Source organism: Coffea arabica, chromosome 9e (assembly GCF_036785885.1).
Source record: "Coffea arabica cultivar ET-39 chromosome 9e, Coffea Arabica ET-39 HiFi, whole genome shotgun sequence".
Lineage (NCBI taxonomy): Eukaryota > Viridiplantae > Streptophyta > Magnoliopsida > Gentianales > Rubiaceae > Coffea > Coffea arabica.
In genome coordinates this window covers 5,675,817-5,691,410 of record NC_092327.1, presented here as the reverse complement: position 1 = coordinate 5,691,410, position 15,594 = coordinate 5,675,817, and positions in this window count along the sequence as shown.

Sequence of the window (15,594 nt, the reverse complement as noted above, 5' to 3'; positions counted from 1 at the left end):
AAACAATGTTTTAAAATAAAAATAAAATAAAGAAACCGTAATATCCTCTTTGAGACTAAACAAAAACATTATCCTAAAAGTCGGGGTATCACAAAAAATGTGTTTTGAGATTCAATAAAACAAAATTTTCTAAATAATTATTCTCCAAACAACATTTCCTTCCTTGCTTAAGTTACTTCCAATCAACTTGCTAGTGGTTCGCTGTTATCTGTAAATCCACGATCAGTTTGAACGTCACCAATACAATTGTTCACGCATGCAAAGTATTGATACACTGAATTTTTAGGTCTGATCCCAAGAAATTGACCAACAAGAATGATAGGATTCTTGGCAACTACGGGTATCACCTCGATAGCAACTATGGGTACCACCTCGGCTCGTTATTACCGAGGTGGTTACCCAAGCTCGCTTATCTCAGAAAGACCTCATCTTTACGTCCTGAGATGGATATCTCCTCAATCAATCGCACCAGTTGGACTTCGCCCCTGCAACTATTGTGAACCCAACATAAAATACCATGGGGTAGAACTTACTAGTGATTAATGAAGACTCCCGCTACCCTAATGGTTAGAGCTACAACTAAGCCCGCCGCCCTAGCATGTCGTCTGACCATTAGCCAGGCGTAGGAGTCACATCCTGTCTTCTAAATCCCTACTATAAATACCCTCACTCTCTAAATGCCAGGTAGACAAAACTAACAACAATTACCTATTTTTATTTCAACTCTCGTCCCGTAACTGACTTTATCATCAGAGAGAGACTGGGAGGACAAGACCCCAGCCATTCTCGTATTTTGGCAATTGTGCTTGTGCTGTCAACTTGGCTTGTCTACCTGTTCATCATTTCGTCAATTGACGTCGTCTGTGGGAACGACAATTTCACTAGTATGATACCCATGCATTCTAGAAGTTGTCAGGTTCCTCGAAACGATCCCGAAGTTGACACCGAGATTCAACAGGAAGTAGATCCAAACCATGAAGAACCTCAGCGAGACCCTCAACCCACGAATGAAGAGGCCCTCACAAAGATGATTGAGTATGTGGCCAAGAACCCTGGCATCTTCGAAGAGCTAGAGAGGTTCTTCAAGAGAAATGGAAAGGAGAAGGTCGAATCCTCAAAATGGAGGTCAGTTACCTCTCCTGAGATCCTATTTGAGAAGGAATTGGATGATAGACATCTCGGACGGAGTTATTCTAAACGAATTCCCTCCAAATCTAGCTCTAGGCAGACCTCAATATTGAGGGCTCTTTCTCAAGGCCTTCTCGGGCGACGGGCCAACGAAGTATCCCGATGCCCTGAAGGGTTTGCGCCGATTACATGAAAGCCCCTCCTTTCACTGATGAGATAAATGAAGATTTGATTCCACTAAATTTTAAACTCCTTGTCTTGCAATCTTATGCGGGACGAGGTGATCCAGAAGATTATCTCCATGCTACTGCATGCCTAACCCAATTATTTGTCGAGCCGTTCCCGTCTTCCTTTAGGAAACTGCTATAAAATGGTTTTGGAGTCTAGAACCTAGGAGCATATCTTCCCTAGGGGAGCTTGTAGATAAGTTCATACACAGGTTTGTCTCATCTCATCTCGCCTGATGACGAAGATCACGACATATCTGATGAATATCCAGCAAGCCCTCAGTGAATCCTTGCGTTCTTACGTCTAGAGGTTTCATGACGAAAGCGTTCAAATCCCTAACCTTAATAAACATGGCACTATCATGGCTTTCACTAATGGATTGGTGGTCGGAATCTTCAACACTGAAGTACATGAGGAATGCCCTCGGATCTTGAGGGAGTTTTGGCAAAAGGTCGACAAGGGTATTCAAAGTGAGGATGTCAACAGTATGAAATGGGAAGCCCAAGCGTCTAGGGCGGTCCCTAACCCGAGACGAAGAAAAAATCTGGTTTTAGCCGAAATTACACCTATTAGTGGTGGCACACAAAGTGCACGGGACCATTGTAGCGTTTTCGATCGGATCGCTAAGGAGAAACAACCTATCTATGAGTTCGAATTGACCCCCCTCAACACTGCCCGATCACACGTCATCGCCATCATGGAAGAACACCATCTTGGTAGAGCTCCACCCAAGATGGGGGGAAAAAAAGAAAACAGGAACGCCAATCTTTTTTGTGCGTACCACAGAAATTTGATCATAAGACCGAAAACTGTAATGATCTCAAAAAGAAAATAGAAAACCTCATCAAAAGTGGCATTTAAAATAGTTTATCCGAGACTAGGACTGTCGGCAAGATCATCGAGATCATAGACGAGATAACCGACATGGTTAGAGAAAGCTAAGATAGGACCCCTCGGCACCTTAAAGAGTCTAGTCAGCTTTCTCGAGATGGATTGCCTGACTACGGGTCTAACATAGCCAGCGTCATCAACACCATTGTAGGTGGATCGACAGGGGGAGATTGCCAAAGCTCTCAAAAAAGGATTTACTGATAAGCCACCCTTGACCAAATGGAGTCTAGTTTTTAGCTCACACAAGTCGTGGTCAATGGCCTGAATGATCCTATACCCAATATATCAAATAGCCATGATGCCCTTGTGATCGAAACTCGCATCAATAACTTCATTGTCAAGATATGTTGACGCTGAAAGTTCAATGGATGTATTGTATTACCGAACCTTTGGAAAGCTGCAGTTGATGGATGATCAACTGATCCCAGTGTAGACTTCACTAGTTGGGTTCGAAGGACATGTAGTTTACTCTAAACAAAATGATCACCTTGACGATGACAATTAGGAGCCATCCGTATTGCTAAATCATTCCCGTTAATTTTACCGTAGTAAAGGTAGACTCCTCATACAATCTGTTAATTGGCTGACCTACCTTGAATGCCCTGCGGGTTGTGTATTTCACTTATCACTTGAGTTTCAAATTTTTAACTCCAACCGGAATGGTCGAGATCACCAGCAATGAACAGGTGGCTCGTGAATGTTACTTAGTCACTTTGCAAGTTGCGATCTCCACTAACTCGATACCAATACCTGAGGTAGAAGACTAGGGAGGTGCTTGTTTCATACTCTGAAATTGGAATTGGAGATGAAATAATATACAAAAAATCAGTATGGGTTTTGAACCCTGGTATCATTACACAGACCGATGCCTGGTACAAACATAGTTGGAATGATATCAAAATTAAATTTTCTTTTTTTTTAATTATTGTTCTCATCTCTCACAGCTTTATACGAAACCTGCTTAGATTCCTCATCCACCTCAGACATCTTCCTCCCAACAAACCTCTTCACAGAGAAAAACTTGTTTTCAAGATTCACCACAGCCTGCCTTTTTGCAATCTGCCCAACCAATCTATCCCCATTTTTGGTATAGGCCACCACAGAAGGCATCGTTCTTTGCCCTTCAGCATTAGTAACTATAGTAGGCTTCCTTCCTTCCATGGCAGCCACTGCTGAATTCGTTGTCCCCAAATCAATCCCAACAACCTTTTCATTCATTACACTCAAAGACCTGTAAAATTGAGGTTTATAATGCAAAAATGGGTTCTGAATTGGGTTGCTGCTGATGAAGACGCTATTTTTATCAACTTTCAGGCTGATTTTTGGGCCAAAAGATAAACTTTATTGGTGAATAATTTGAGCAAAATCGAGGGAATAGATTGGTTCCTAATTTTTTTAATTTTTCTCTTCACAGAGAGAAGAGAACATAAGAGATCGATTGTGATGGGGAGGACGATTTGATGGCGAGAGAGGAGAGGAAAGGGTCTACTGGAGAAGAGAGGAAATGTTTTATCTTTTATTTATACTGTTGGAAATGAAACGGAGGATTTGGGTGATTCCTCCCAATTTACTCAGGAATCATGAATCCCCAAAATTTTAGGTATGATTCCAATATTTTAATTCCCATTACAGTACACCAAGCACCAAGTATTGGAATCATCGTCATTCCCCATACCAAAACCCTCTAACCAAGCAGCCCCTAGATGTTTTATCTATCGATGCAATTGAACCTCATGAGTACAGAAAGCCAAAGAGGCTAGAGACCGAGGATGGGGTTAAAAAAATTGCATTAGATATCATGTGCCTAGAACGGAGTGTCCAATTTGGCATAAGCCTACCCCTCTCTATCCGAAAAGGACTTATTGATCTCCTTAGGGAATTTAAAGATATATTTATCTGGACGGTCGAAGAAGTGATCGGCATGTCGTTTAACGTTATGATATATATGTTTAATATCGATCCTCAGATTCGTTCTATGCAACAAAAGAGGAGACATTTCGACCCGAAGCGTAACCAAGCCATCTTGGGTGAGATAGACAAATTTCTTTCAATAAGGATAATACAAGAGGTCCAATACCCAACCTGACTCTCTAATCCAGTTATGGTCAAGAAAGATGATGAAGGATGGCGTATGTGTGTAGACGTCATTGACCTCAACAAAGTCTGCCGAAAGGATTGCTACCCCTTGCCATGGATAGACACCCTAGTTGATTCGCCTACGGGTCATGAAATCCTCTACTTCTTAAATGTTTTCAAAGGTTATCATCAGATAAAAATGAATGAAAAAAATCAAGAGAAAATGACTTTCATCATTGACCGAGCTATTTCTTATTACACCACCATGTCTTTCGGGTTAAAGAATGCCGGCGCCACCTATACGTCTAGTTAACCGCATCTTTCCCGAACAAATCCGATGAAACATGGAAGTATATGTTGGTGATATTCTTATCAAAAGTAAGATCACTGATGTCTTCCTCTTTGACATGCGGGGGATTCTCGGGATCCTACAGGAAATCAGGATGATATTCAACTAAAAAAAAGTGCATATTTAGAGTCAGCTCGAGAAAGTTTTTTGAATATTTGGTATCCCATCGAGGCATCGTGCTGAATTCCAACAAGATAAAGGCAATTTAGGACATGATAGCTCCAAGTAACGCTTGCGAGGTCTAGAGACTGACAGGACAACTAGCGACGTTGAACCAATTTCTTTTTCGGTCTGCCTAGAAGGTGTTGCCCTTTTTTAAGATTTTGAAGAAGGCATAGAAATTCTCTTGGAACGAGAAGTGCCAACAAGTCTTTGATTAAATGAAGGACTATCTATAATATATCCCAACCCTTGTCTCACCGAAGTCGAGAAAGATTCTTTACTTTTACCTCATTTCGGTTGAGGAAGCCATCAGTACGGTACTAGTGCAAGAGGAAGGGGTTCAATATCCCGTTTATTATAATAGTCGGACCCTTTGTGGGGTTGAAATCCGGTACCCTTAGTTGGAAAAGCTGGCATTGTGCTTAGTACATGCTGCCCGAAGATTGAAACCCTATTTCCTGACTCATCTAATATGTGTCAGAAGGAATCAGTCCATCCAACAAATATTAACTCGACCTGAAACTTCGGGGAGGTTGACAAAATGGGTTATTGAGTTAGGATAGTATGATTTGACTTACAAATCTAGAATTGCAATAAAGGTCCAGGCTTTAGTCGATTTCTTAGCCGAGTTCACCCCTGCGGTGAATCAAGATGCTCCTAAGGAAATGCTGACATCCTTTACCTAGGGCTCTGTTTGGATTCAGCATTTTTTGAAAAATATTTTTTTTACCTACAATGCTATAGTAATACACAAACAAAAATAACTCCAAAAGTACCATATCCAAACAATATATCAAAAACAACTCCAAATATACAAAAAATTATGGCTCCGTTTGGATTAAAAAATAACTTATCCAAACGGAGCCTTTATGTGGACAGCTCTTCCAATAATGAAGATAGTGGAACTAGACTGCTCCTCATTGGGCCAAGCGGAGAGGAATTTTTGTTTGCCTTGCATTTTGATTTGCTTCTAACAACGAGACTGAGTATGAAGCGATAATTGATAGTTTGCGCCTAGTCTGAGAGTTGAGAGGTTGGCATGTTTAAGTATATAGTAACTCCCAATTGATAGTTTGGCAGGTCCTTGGAGAATACGAGACTAAGGAAGAAGTCATGCAAAGGTACATTTTGCAAGTCTAGAGACTAGTTAATCTTTTTGAGTCGTTTGGGATCCACTGCATACCTTGGTCCTAAAACAAGTGCGCAGACACTCTTTCCAAATTAGCCTCCACCTCGTTCTCTCAGTTGAACAAAATGATCTTAGTGAATGTCTTAACTAACTTGGGTTACCAAGAAGAGTTGGTGTACCCCATCTATATAGGAGAAACTTGGATGGATCTCATTGTCCGATTTTTGGACCAAGGAATTCTTCTCGAAAATCAGTTTGAGATGAGGAGGATCCAACATAAGTTGACTCATTAGCCTCCGTATAACGGGTCATTGTATAAAAATGTCTTACTTTGAGTCATGACTAAGATGCATCACCGCGAAAAAAAGAGAGAGGGTACTTGAGAACATACATGAAGGACTCTGTGGAGCTCACATTGGGACTAAAATGCTGGCAAAAAAGACCCTATTGCTCGGGTATTTTTGGCCATCAATTCAACAGGATGCCCAAATTCTTGCACTGAACTGTCTTTTTTACCAATTTTACGCTCCCGAGTACTATTAGCCACTAACCCTATGGTTCTTATCACGTTCCGCTAGTCTTTCAAGCAGTGAAAAACAGATATAGTTGACCCCTTGTCTTGGGCCTTGGAAAACCTTGCCTATCTAGTGATAGTTATTGACTACTTCACCAAATGGGTGGAGGCTGAACTGTTAAGTAGCATAACAGATCGAGTCATTCAGAAGTTCTTCAGAAGAGTATAGTTTGTTGTTTTGGAGTACCTCGGATCGTCATTTCAGATAACGGGAAATAATTGGTCGACAACCCATTCAAGAAATGGTGTGATGATCTAACATCAAATAATATTTCACCTCAGTAGGACATCCCCAAGCTAACGGATAGGCCAAAAACTTCAATACGACTCTCTTGCACGGCTTCAGGACACGATTACACTGAGTTAGAACATCCTAGGTGGATGAATTATCCAGCGTTTTATGAGTCTATCGAACTATTCCGAAATCGACTACCCTGGAAACACCTTTTTCCCGGACTTACGGATCTGAAGCCGTTGTCCCTACTGAGTTCCTCACTCTAAGTTCTCGGATGACTACTTATATCGTCGAGACAAATGATGAAGAAAGACGGACCGATTTGCTAGAAAAAAAAGTGAAACTTCGGTAGCGAGGGTCGCTCTATACAAAAATACCCTATTTCATTATTACAAAACTCGGGTTAAGGACCTTTGTTTTGATCTAGGTGATTTAGTTTTAAGGAAAAATTCTGTTAGCCGATCTGAATCCCAAGGAAAATTAACTTCTAAATGGGAAGGATCTTATCGTGTCACACAATTTAGCCTTAATGACTATTGTACACTAACCTACTGAGATGGCACTCTTGTGCCTCCAGCTTGGGATGTAGAAAATCTCAAGTTGTATCGTCCGTGATGTCATAATAGTTAATTTATTTTTAAAAATAATATTTGCTATTGTTATTTCTAATAAAGGAGAGATGGGGGAGTGAAGAAGCCGATGCCATAAATATTTGATATTATTATAAATTGTTATAAATAATAGTATAATGGATCGGGTGAATCATAGGAAACAAAAAAAGAAAAAAAAACAAATTGAGTCCAGGAACACTTCTAAGTGTTTTCCGTCTCAACCCTGTCATCACTCTCAGCTATCTCAGCATCTAATGCAGCCTCGATGCTGTCCTGATCCTTTTCATCTTCCTCCTATCCAAGCTCCTCAATATCGAACTTAGCCAACTGTTGATTGAACTCTTCTAATATTTCGGCCAAGTTTGGTCCCTCCTGGATATCTGCAGCCATGTGATCGCATAATTCCTTAACATCCTCATTGTAACTATCTTTAGCCTTGAAAATATTTAGATTTTCTTCAGACAGCAGTAGGCTTACCTCGTTTATAGCCGAGATTTAGCTGAACATGAAACTCGCTAGGGTCAGTTCGCCGAGGTCTTTTTGAAGTTTTCGGACTTGAGAAAGACCTCCATAGCCGAGGCCCCCTCCTTCTCGATAGCCTCCTTATGGGACAGTTCCTTCTGATGTCTTTTTTTTTGTTCCTTTTCAAGGGCTGTTCTATAGGAGTTTGCTTCGGCCATGACCAGATCTCTCTCTTCTCGGGTACGATCCCCTTCATGAGCGGTCACGGCCAACCTCTTCTCCAATAGAGATATTTTCTCCTGGAACTCAGCCGTAGACTAGTGTGTCTCGAGCAGATAATTGTAATGCCTAGTTATCTCGGTGGTAAAAGCTGATGTCGAGGCCCAGGCAATAACCAAGTGGTCCACCAGCTCAGAAAGCGGTAACTACTTGGTGTACTCCACGTCCCATGGCAAGGTTGAATTCACTAATAGCTTCTGAGACAGCTACGGGTCCTGGCACCAATCATTCACATTAACGTCCCAATCTGAACAGTAGTGCTCACCGGGATGCCTTGTCTTGTCACCAGCGAGGCGAGGTACCACCGGATACCTATTCCATAAGGACGCGCCCACTATAACTGGAGGGGATGTAGTGACTTACTTCTTCCTCATCCTGCCGAGACTACGAATAAAATCTCAGGTAGTTACACTCTGCGAAATTAGGGAAATATCCGAGTTTTCCTCTTCAACTATGATTACAGGAGGTTGGATAAGGGCGGAGCGATGGGCCAAGCCACCTACTGGGGGCCGAAGTGTAGTTGTACTGTCTTTCTTCTTTTTTTCCGCTATCGACGATTTAGTTGAAACTTTGCATTTTTACCTTTTGCCCACTGTTCCATCCCCAAGGTTATGAAATCGGACACCTTAACCACTACAAGAAGTGACACATTATTATTTAGTTTAGGAAAAAAGACACAAAACAATGGAATAAAAGTTACAATTTTTCTTGAGCTTAGAAGAGTAGCAAGGGGGTTTGTTGGGATTGAGAAGAGCTCGGCTGATTCCTCCATCCACTAACACCGCTTCTGGGAAGAACCAACAACCCCTTTATTTTTTGAAAGTTGTGCTCCCCGACGAGCCTTGGGGATGGATTAGCCTAGGCGTTATGCAGCCTCCGCCAGAAGCCCTCAAGAAAGTCCCTAACTGGGATGAAAATAAAGTTATTCTTCTATGCTTTATTGAGGTCGGGGCACCCACCACTAGTTTCGGTATATTCTTGTTCCGATTTCCAAAATAAAACTACCCTCTTTCGTTCCTGCTATTTTTGATGGTGTAGAATCATCGGAAGAGATTAATGTTTGGGGTTACCTCCTGTTCTCTGCAAAGCACCTTGTACTCGACGAGAATCCGAATAGCATTAGGAACCAGCTGAAATATCCAAACACCTTAGTATGAGAGGCTGTCTCACAGAAACCTTGTTGTCACCATCCGTAGACAGACCTCCAACTGGTCAGTATATATGGGTACTCGTGACTTCAATGGAATAACCGCTGACTAATCAGCCTTGGCCCAGTTAATGCTGTAACCTTGATGGAAGGGATACTTTCGTAGCAAAGCTTCCGCCCCAAGTTCCTCGATCGTGCTCCTGAATAAAGGGAGCTTGCCGAAATCTATCTAGCCGAGGTTGGGTAGAATTGAGGGGACTACTACCTTTTCATCTCGAGGGACTTCAGAATCGAAGACGTCATTGTACACATAACCTTGGCCTCCATTGCCTCAGCTTCTTGAGATCCTGAGGTCGTGACCTCGGATTCAGTTGCCTCGGCTTCTCAAGATTCTGAGGCCTTTTCGCCAACTATGTCTCCTGAGGTCTCTTCCTCTGAATTAGACTTTTCCTCCGATGATGTGGTCTCCTCCTCCGACGGATCAGGCTTCTCTGCTTCTCTAAAGTCTGGCCTGACCGTTTCCTTATGCGACCTAGCTACTCTATCCATGATATCCTACTCAAGAAAGAAGGGATGACTTACTATTTTCTGGATGTGGGATTAGCTGGAATTGACTTGAGAAAAACACTATGAAAATGCACCTAGAGTGTATCACCATAATTTTCACAATGGTGAAAGTGACAGGTAAAAGTCCCCTAATTATAGAGGGAGGGTGGAAGTGAAAAGGCGGGACGTTCCAAATCTCAAAATCCCGCCCTTCTCTCTCTTCATTAATAAGCAATGGTTCATCTGACACCCCTTCAGAATGTCTCCCATCAGTCGCCTCCAACTAACGCTTGGCCTCCCATCACATGGCATCGCAACACGTGTCTCTTGTGCATCTTGCACTTTGGCCTCGGGAAGAAAGGCATCTGAGCTCCTCCACCCCGAGGCTGGGGGGCTTCTTGTGGGTACTACCTTAGCTCATCATTACCAAGGTGGTTACCCAAGATCGCTTATTCCAGAAAGACCTCGTCTTCACCGTCCCAAGATAGATATCTCCTTGGTCAATCCCACCTGTTGAACTTCGCTCCCGTAACTATTGTGGGCCCAACATAAAACACCATGAGGTAGAGCTGACTGGTGTTTAATGAAGACTCTCGCCACCCTAATGATCAGAGTTACAACTGAGCCCGCTGCCCTAGCCTGTCATCTGACAATTAGCCAGTGTATGAGTTACATCCTGTCTTCTGGATCCCCACTATAAATACCCTCACTCTCTAAACGCTAGGTAGATAGAACTAACAACCCAACTACCTATTTTTATTTCAGCTCTCGTCCCATAACTGACTTTATCATCGGAGGGAGATCGGGGGACAAGACCTCGGTCATTTTCATATTTCGGCAGGTGTGCTTGTGTTGTCAACTCGACTTGTCTGCCCGTTCATCACTTCATCAGCAACCGAATAAAGACAATAACAAACCCAAAAAAAATAAACAAAGAGACATAAAAATTTACGTGATTTGGTCAAATTGACCTATATCTATGGGTAAAAAGGTAGTAGATTTATTATAACAGAATGAGAGTACAAAACCTAGAAAATAATTCCAAGACCCAAAAGACATTTAAAACTGAAAACAAAAGAATCTAAATAACACAAAATACTTAACAAGTCAAAAGCCTATAACTTGCTCTTTCGATTTGATGTTTAATCAAAACGCCTCTTAGAATGGGGCGTTGGTCCCCTTAAACTCTCTTGTATTGGTGCATACGATACTCAAACTGGTGCCCTTAGTACACTTAAACTCATTTAAACCCTCTGTATTTATAACTACCATGGGGAGAGATTTCTTTGTAAAACTCCCGATGAGGGATATAAAGACAAACTTAACATAGATAGCCTTGACCAATCAGACTGAACGTCACCAATATGATTGTTCACTCTTGCAAACTATTGATATACTTGATAGCCTTGACCAATCAGGCCGATCGCTTTTGCACCAATAGTTAAGTAGCTGATAATCTTGAAAATAACACTGTAGACACCAAATTTTTTTTCCAAAACAAAAATTCTTGTTTATTTTATTGTATCTTTATTTTATAAATAATCATTTTATTTTGTGTTATTTTGTAGGAAAAGAAAAAAGAAATGGAAGTTTAAAAATATTCCTCATTCCTTTTAGCCCAAGCCAAAACTCCACAAAAATCACCCAAAATAAAAACCAACAAAAGCCTGGAAAGAAAGAAAATAGAAAAGGCCCATCGAGCCCAATTCTTAAAAAAAAAAAAAACTTTCACGCGCATGCAACTCACGCGCGCCATACCCCTTCTTGTTGCAGATGAAGGAACCATTAAATCAACAAAATCGTGAGGGATTTTTTATTCTTTCTATCCAGAAAACAACTCAACAAATGGATCCAAGAGACAAAAAATAAGCCACATAAACCCATTCTTATCCCAAACATACATCTCAGATTTTTGGATTTTTGTCCCCATTTAAATAGTTAGCAATAAGCCTCTTAGCAAAGGGGAGAGTTTTGATAAGTCGACCAAGCAACCAAAAAATAGAAAAGAGAAAAAATGAGGAGAAAGAAGTTTTTTTTTTTTTTTTTTTCTGGAAAAAGCTACTAACAGGGCTGATTCGTCAGCCCTGTTTCTCATCAAAATTCGACTTCGGTCGTAGCCCTTTAAGTGAGAAATTTATTTCTGCATAATCTATGCACTTCAGTGAACAACTTTTGTTTTGAAAATTTCCTGAAAAAACGTCCCTAAATCCCTCAAATTCAAGCTCAAAGTTGCTGGTTCATTAGCACTTGAACCTCCACTACGGGAACCTCTTCGCTTCGTTTCCGAAATTTGGGGTGCGTTTTCTTGAGATTTCCGGCTTTTAATCGAGTTTGCCAGTGCTTGTAGGTAACTATAGCCTCCTCTCTTGTAGGTAACTATAGGTAACTATGGGTTTGCAACTTAGATTTCGTCATTCTCATGATTTGTGGGGTTTTATGGATTGGGTTGGTGTTTTAATGAACTCATGAGGCTATAGGGAACATGTATCTGGTCTTTAATACCCTTGAAAATGTCCTCCAGTGAAGTTTCGACCACTCTGGCTGGAATTTTTCCAGCTTCCGGTGGGTTGTGTTCTTGACCCACCGGAAACTTCATCTATTTTTTCTTTTCTTTTGTTTCTCTTTTTCTTTGTTTTCTTTGTTATGTTTTGATCTTTTAAGACATTTGGGTGTTGTTAATTTATGTTTGTGGGTTGAGAGTTGGGCCAGAAAATTGTTTCAGGTTGGGCTTGTGTGTTAAATTATTGGATTTAACTTTATTATTTATATGTGGGCTTGTGTTGGATTTTTTGTTTGGGACCTTTGTGTCTTTATATTGGATGTTGTTGTTAGTTTTATTTGAATCAAGACACTAAAACCCAAGTCTATGGCATGATTAAATGGGATGGGTTTTATGAATTGGGTTAAGAATTTTGTTTTTTTCTCTTTCTTTTATTTTATCTTTATTGGGTGGATTTTAAACATTTGATAGTGCTGAAAATCAGATGAATTCACGGAATGTTATTTACTGATTTAAGTTTATGAGAAAATATATTTGTAATTTGGCCTCCAAATTTTTGCATAATTATAATATGGCCCCCAAAATTTGTGAAAAAATGAATAAATTACTCCTTTTGGAGGTCTGGGCTTCCTCTATATATTTTATGCATATTGTTGGTGAATTGATTCTAGTCTTTAGAGTATAATTGGGGTTTGAATAAAATTTGTTGGATTTAGATTATTTAATTAGATGATTTTAGGAATTTAAGAAAAATGATTTTAATAAGAAGTAGGCTGCTGTTTTATTTTGTTTAGATTTGTAACATTGGGTTTTGGAGTTCAAGTCCAAATTTTATTAGGTTAAATGTTGTAAAAATGAATTGGGTTGGACTATATTTTAAATAAAATGGATCTATTTATTTTTCTTCATTTCAGCCCAAATGCATAAGATGGCCCAACATTGTTTTCTTGTGAAATTAGAAATGAATTCTGTAATTTAGCCCCTAATCTTTTGAGTAATTTCACTATAGCCCTAACATTTTAGATTTTTTCACTTAGGTTCTTAATTTAATTGCATTTTGGTCCACATACTTTATTTTTATTTAAGTTTAACCCTAATCTTTTTGAAAATTATAATTTGACTCCAAAAACTTCTTAATTTTTGTAATTTAGTCCCTAATTTTTATTATTTCTCAATTACAATTATTTCTCTTCTTTAATTGCTAATTGTGTTTCATTTGGATGCATTTAATTTGTAAATTTTGGTTACTTTATATTTATTTGCATTTTTCACAATAAAAAGAGGAGTTTAGTATATGTTTATATTGTTTTGTAAAATTGTCAATCAAATTGGTGCATTAACCCGTATGTTAATTTTGAAAAAATAGACAACTCTCACTTTCTCTCATTTAGCCATGATTTCAAAAGGGAGGTACCTCTATTATCCTTTAAAATTTCTTTTATATGCTCCTACGTGCTTCTACGTGTTTATATGTTTTATGTATTTTTTTTATTTGTTTGTTTTAAACTTCCATTCATTTTATGTTTGTTTAATTTAAGTTTTATGATTATTTCACTTTATTTTTATTTAAGTTTAACCCCTAATCTTTTTGAAATTATAATTTGACTCCAAAACTTCTTAATTTTTGCAATTTAGTCCCTAATTTTTATTATTTCTCAATTACAATTATTTCACTTCTTTAATTGCTAATTGTGTTTCATTTAGATGCATTTAATTTGTAAATTTTGGTTACTTTATATTTATTTACATTTTTCACAATAAAAAGGAGAGTTTAGTATATGTTTATATTGTTTTTTAAAATTGTCAATCAAATTGGTGCATTAACCCATGTGTTAATTTTGGAAAAATAGACAACTCTCCCTTCCTCTCATTTAGCCATGATTTCAAAAGGGAGGTAGCTCTATTATCCTTTAAATTTCTTTTATGTGCTCCTACATGCTTCTATGTGTTTATTTGTTTTCTGTATTTTTTTTTATTTGTTTATTTTAATCTTTCTTTCATTTTATGTTTGTTTAATTTAAGTTTTATGATTATTTGGAGGCATTTAAATGTCCAAATTGTAATAGATAAGTAATATCCTTTCGTGTAAGAAATGTAATTAGATAGACGATGTAATAGATAGGTTTATTTTTGTAAGAAATGTAATTAGTTAGATAAATGTAGTAGATAGGCTAGATAAGTTTATAATCTTATATTTCCTCTTTTAGATTGTAGTTAGAGTCCCCAATGTAATAGTTAGGTCTTTATGTATTTGTGTGTTTATATGCTTATGTGTTTTATTCACTTTCTCTAGGGTTTTGCGTTTAGATATTATGCCTATTTGTTATGTGCTCTACATGCTCTATGTGCTTTATATGTTTATTTATTTTGATTATATTTTATATGTTTTATTTATTTATAATGAGTGCATGATGTTACCACAGTAGTCCAACATTAATTGTGGGTTTTTTCCCCGATTTCTCATTAGTCCAATGCTAGTGAGGACTTGTAAAAATGGGTTAATCCAATGCTAGACCCGTCTATGCCATTTTCACGCTAAATTCATATTTTGTGTGGCATTTTTCGCATTTCATGCATTTTTCCTTTTAGGATATTTTGATGATATGCCATCTTATTCCCTTATTCCTATGTGTGCAAATTATATCATTTAGACTTGCATTTCATTTAGATAATTAACAAAATAGATTAATCCATTTGTTTGTCTAGATTAGAAGAGTTTCCTTTCGAATATGGGAAATTGGCGAATATGACTTTTTTTTAACCTTAACACGCTATTACCCCTCTATAAGAAGGAAAATTGTGTCACGAATTTTAATCCTTCATAACCGTTATGTTGCATTTCTCTTTAGGTCATGTATATACCATAATTTCTTTTTTAAGTATCATCTTTTGTATATTCGTGATTTCTTCAAGGGATCATTTTTGAATTTCATAATTAATGTGATTTGCACCAATTAAGTTTCGAAAAGACATTTCATTCCTTTCGATACCCCATAGGTTTAGTTTTGCATGTATATAGGAAATATCCAAGTGTGATAAGTTAAGGGTTAAATTAGGAAAATTTTTTGACTAAATCTCGTAACTAAACTTGGTTAGATTGAAAGAGTGCCTTAGATTTGAATTAATCAAATATTTACCTTTCCTTTTTTTAACCGTGACTCTTGAACTCTTTTATCTCGTTTTCAAAGATTTGGAGTCGTCTAAAAGGATTTTATTTGTTTTCATTTAAAATATATTTTGAGTGATTTGGTACATCTAAATTTAATACCAAGTGATG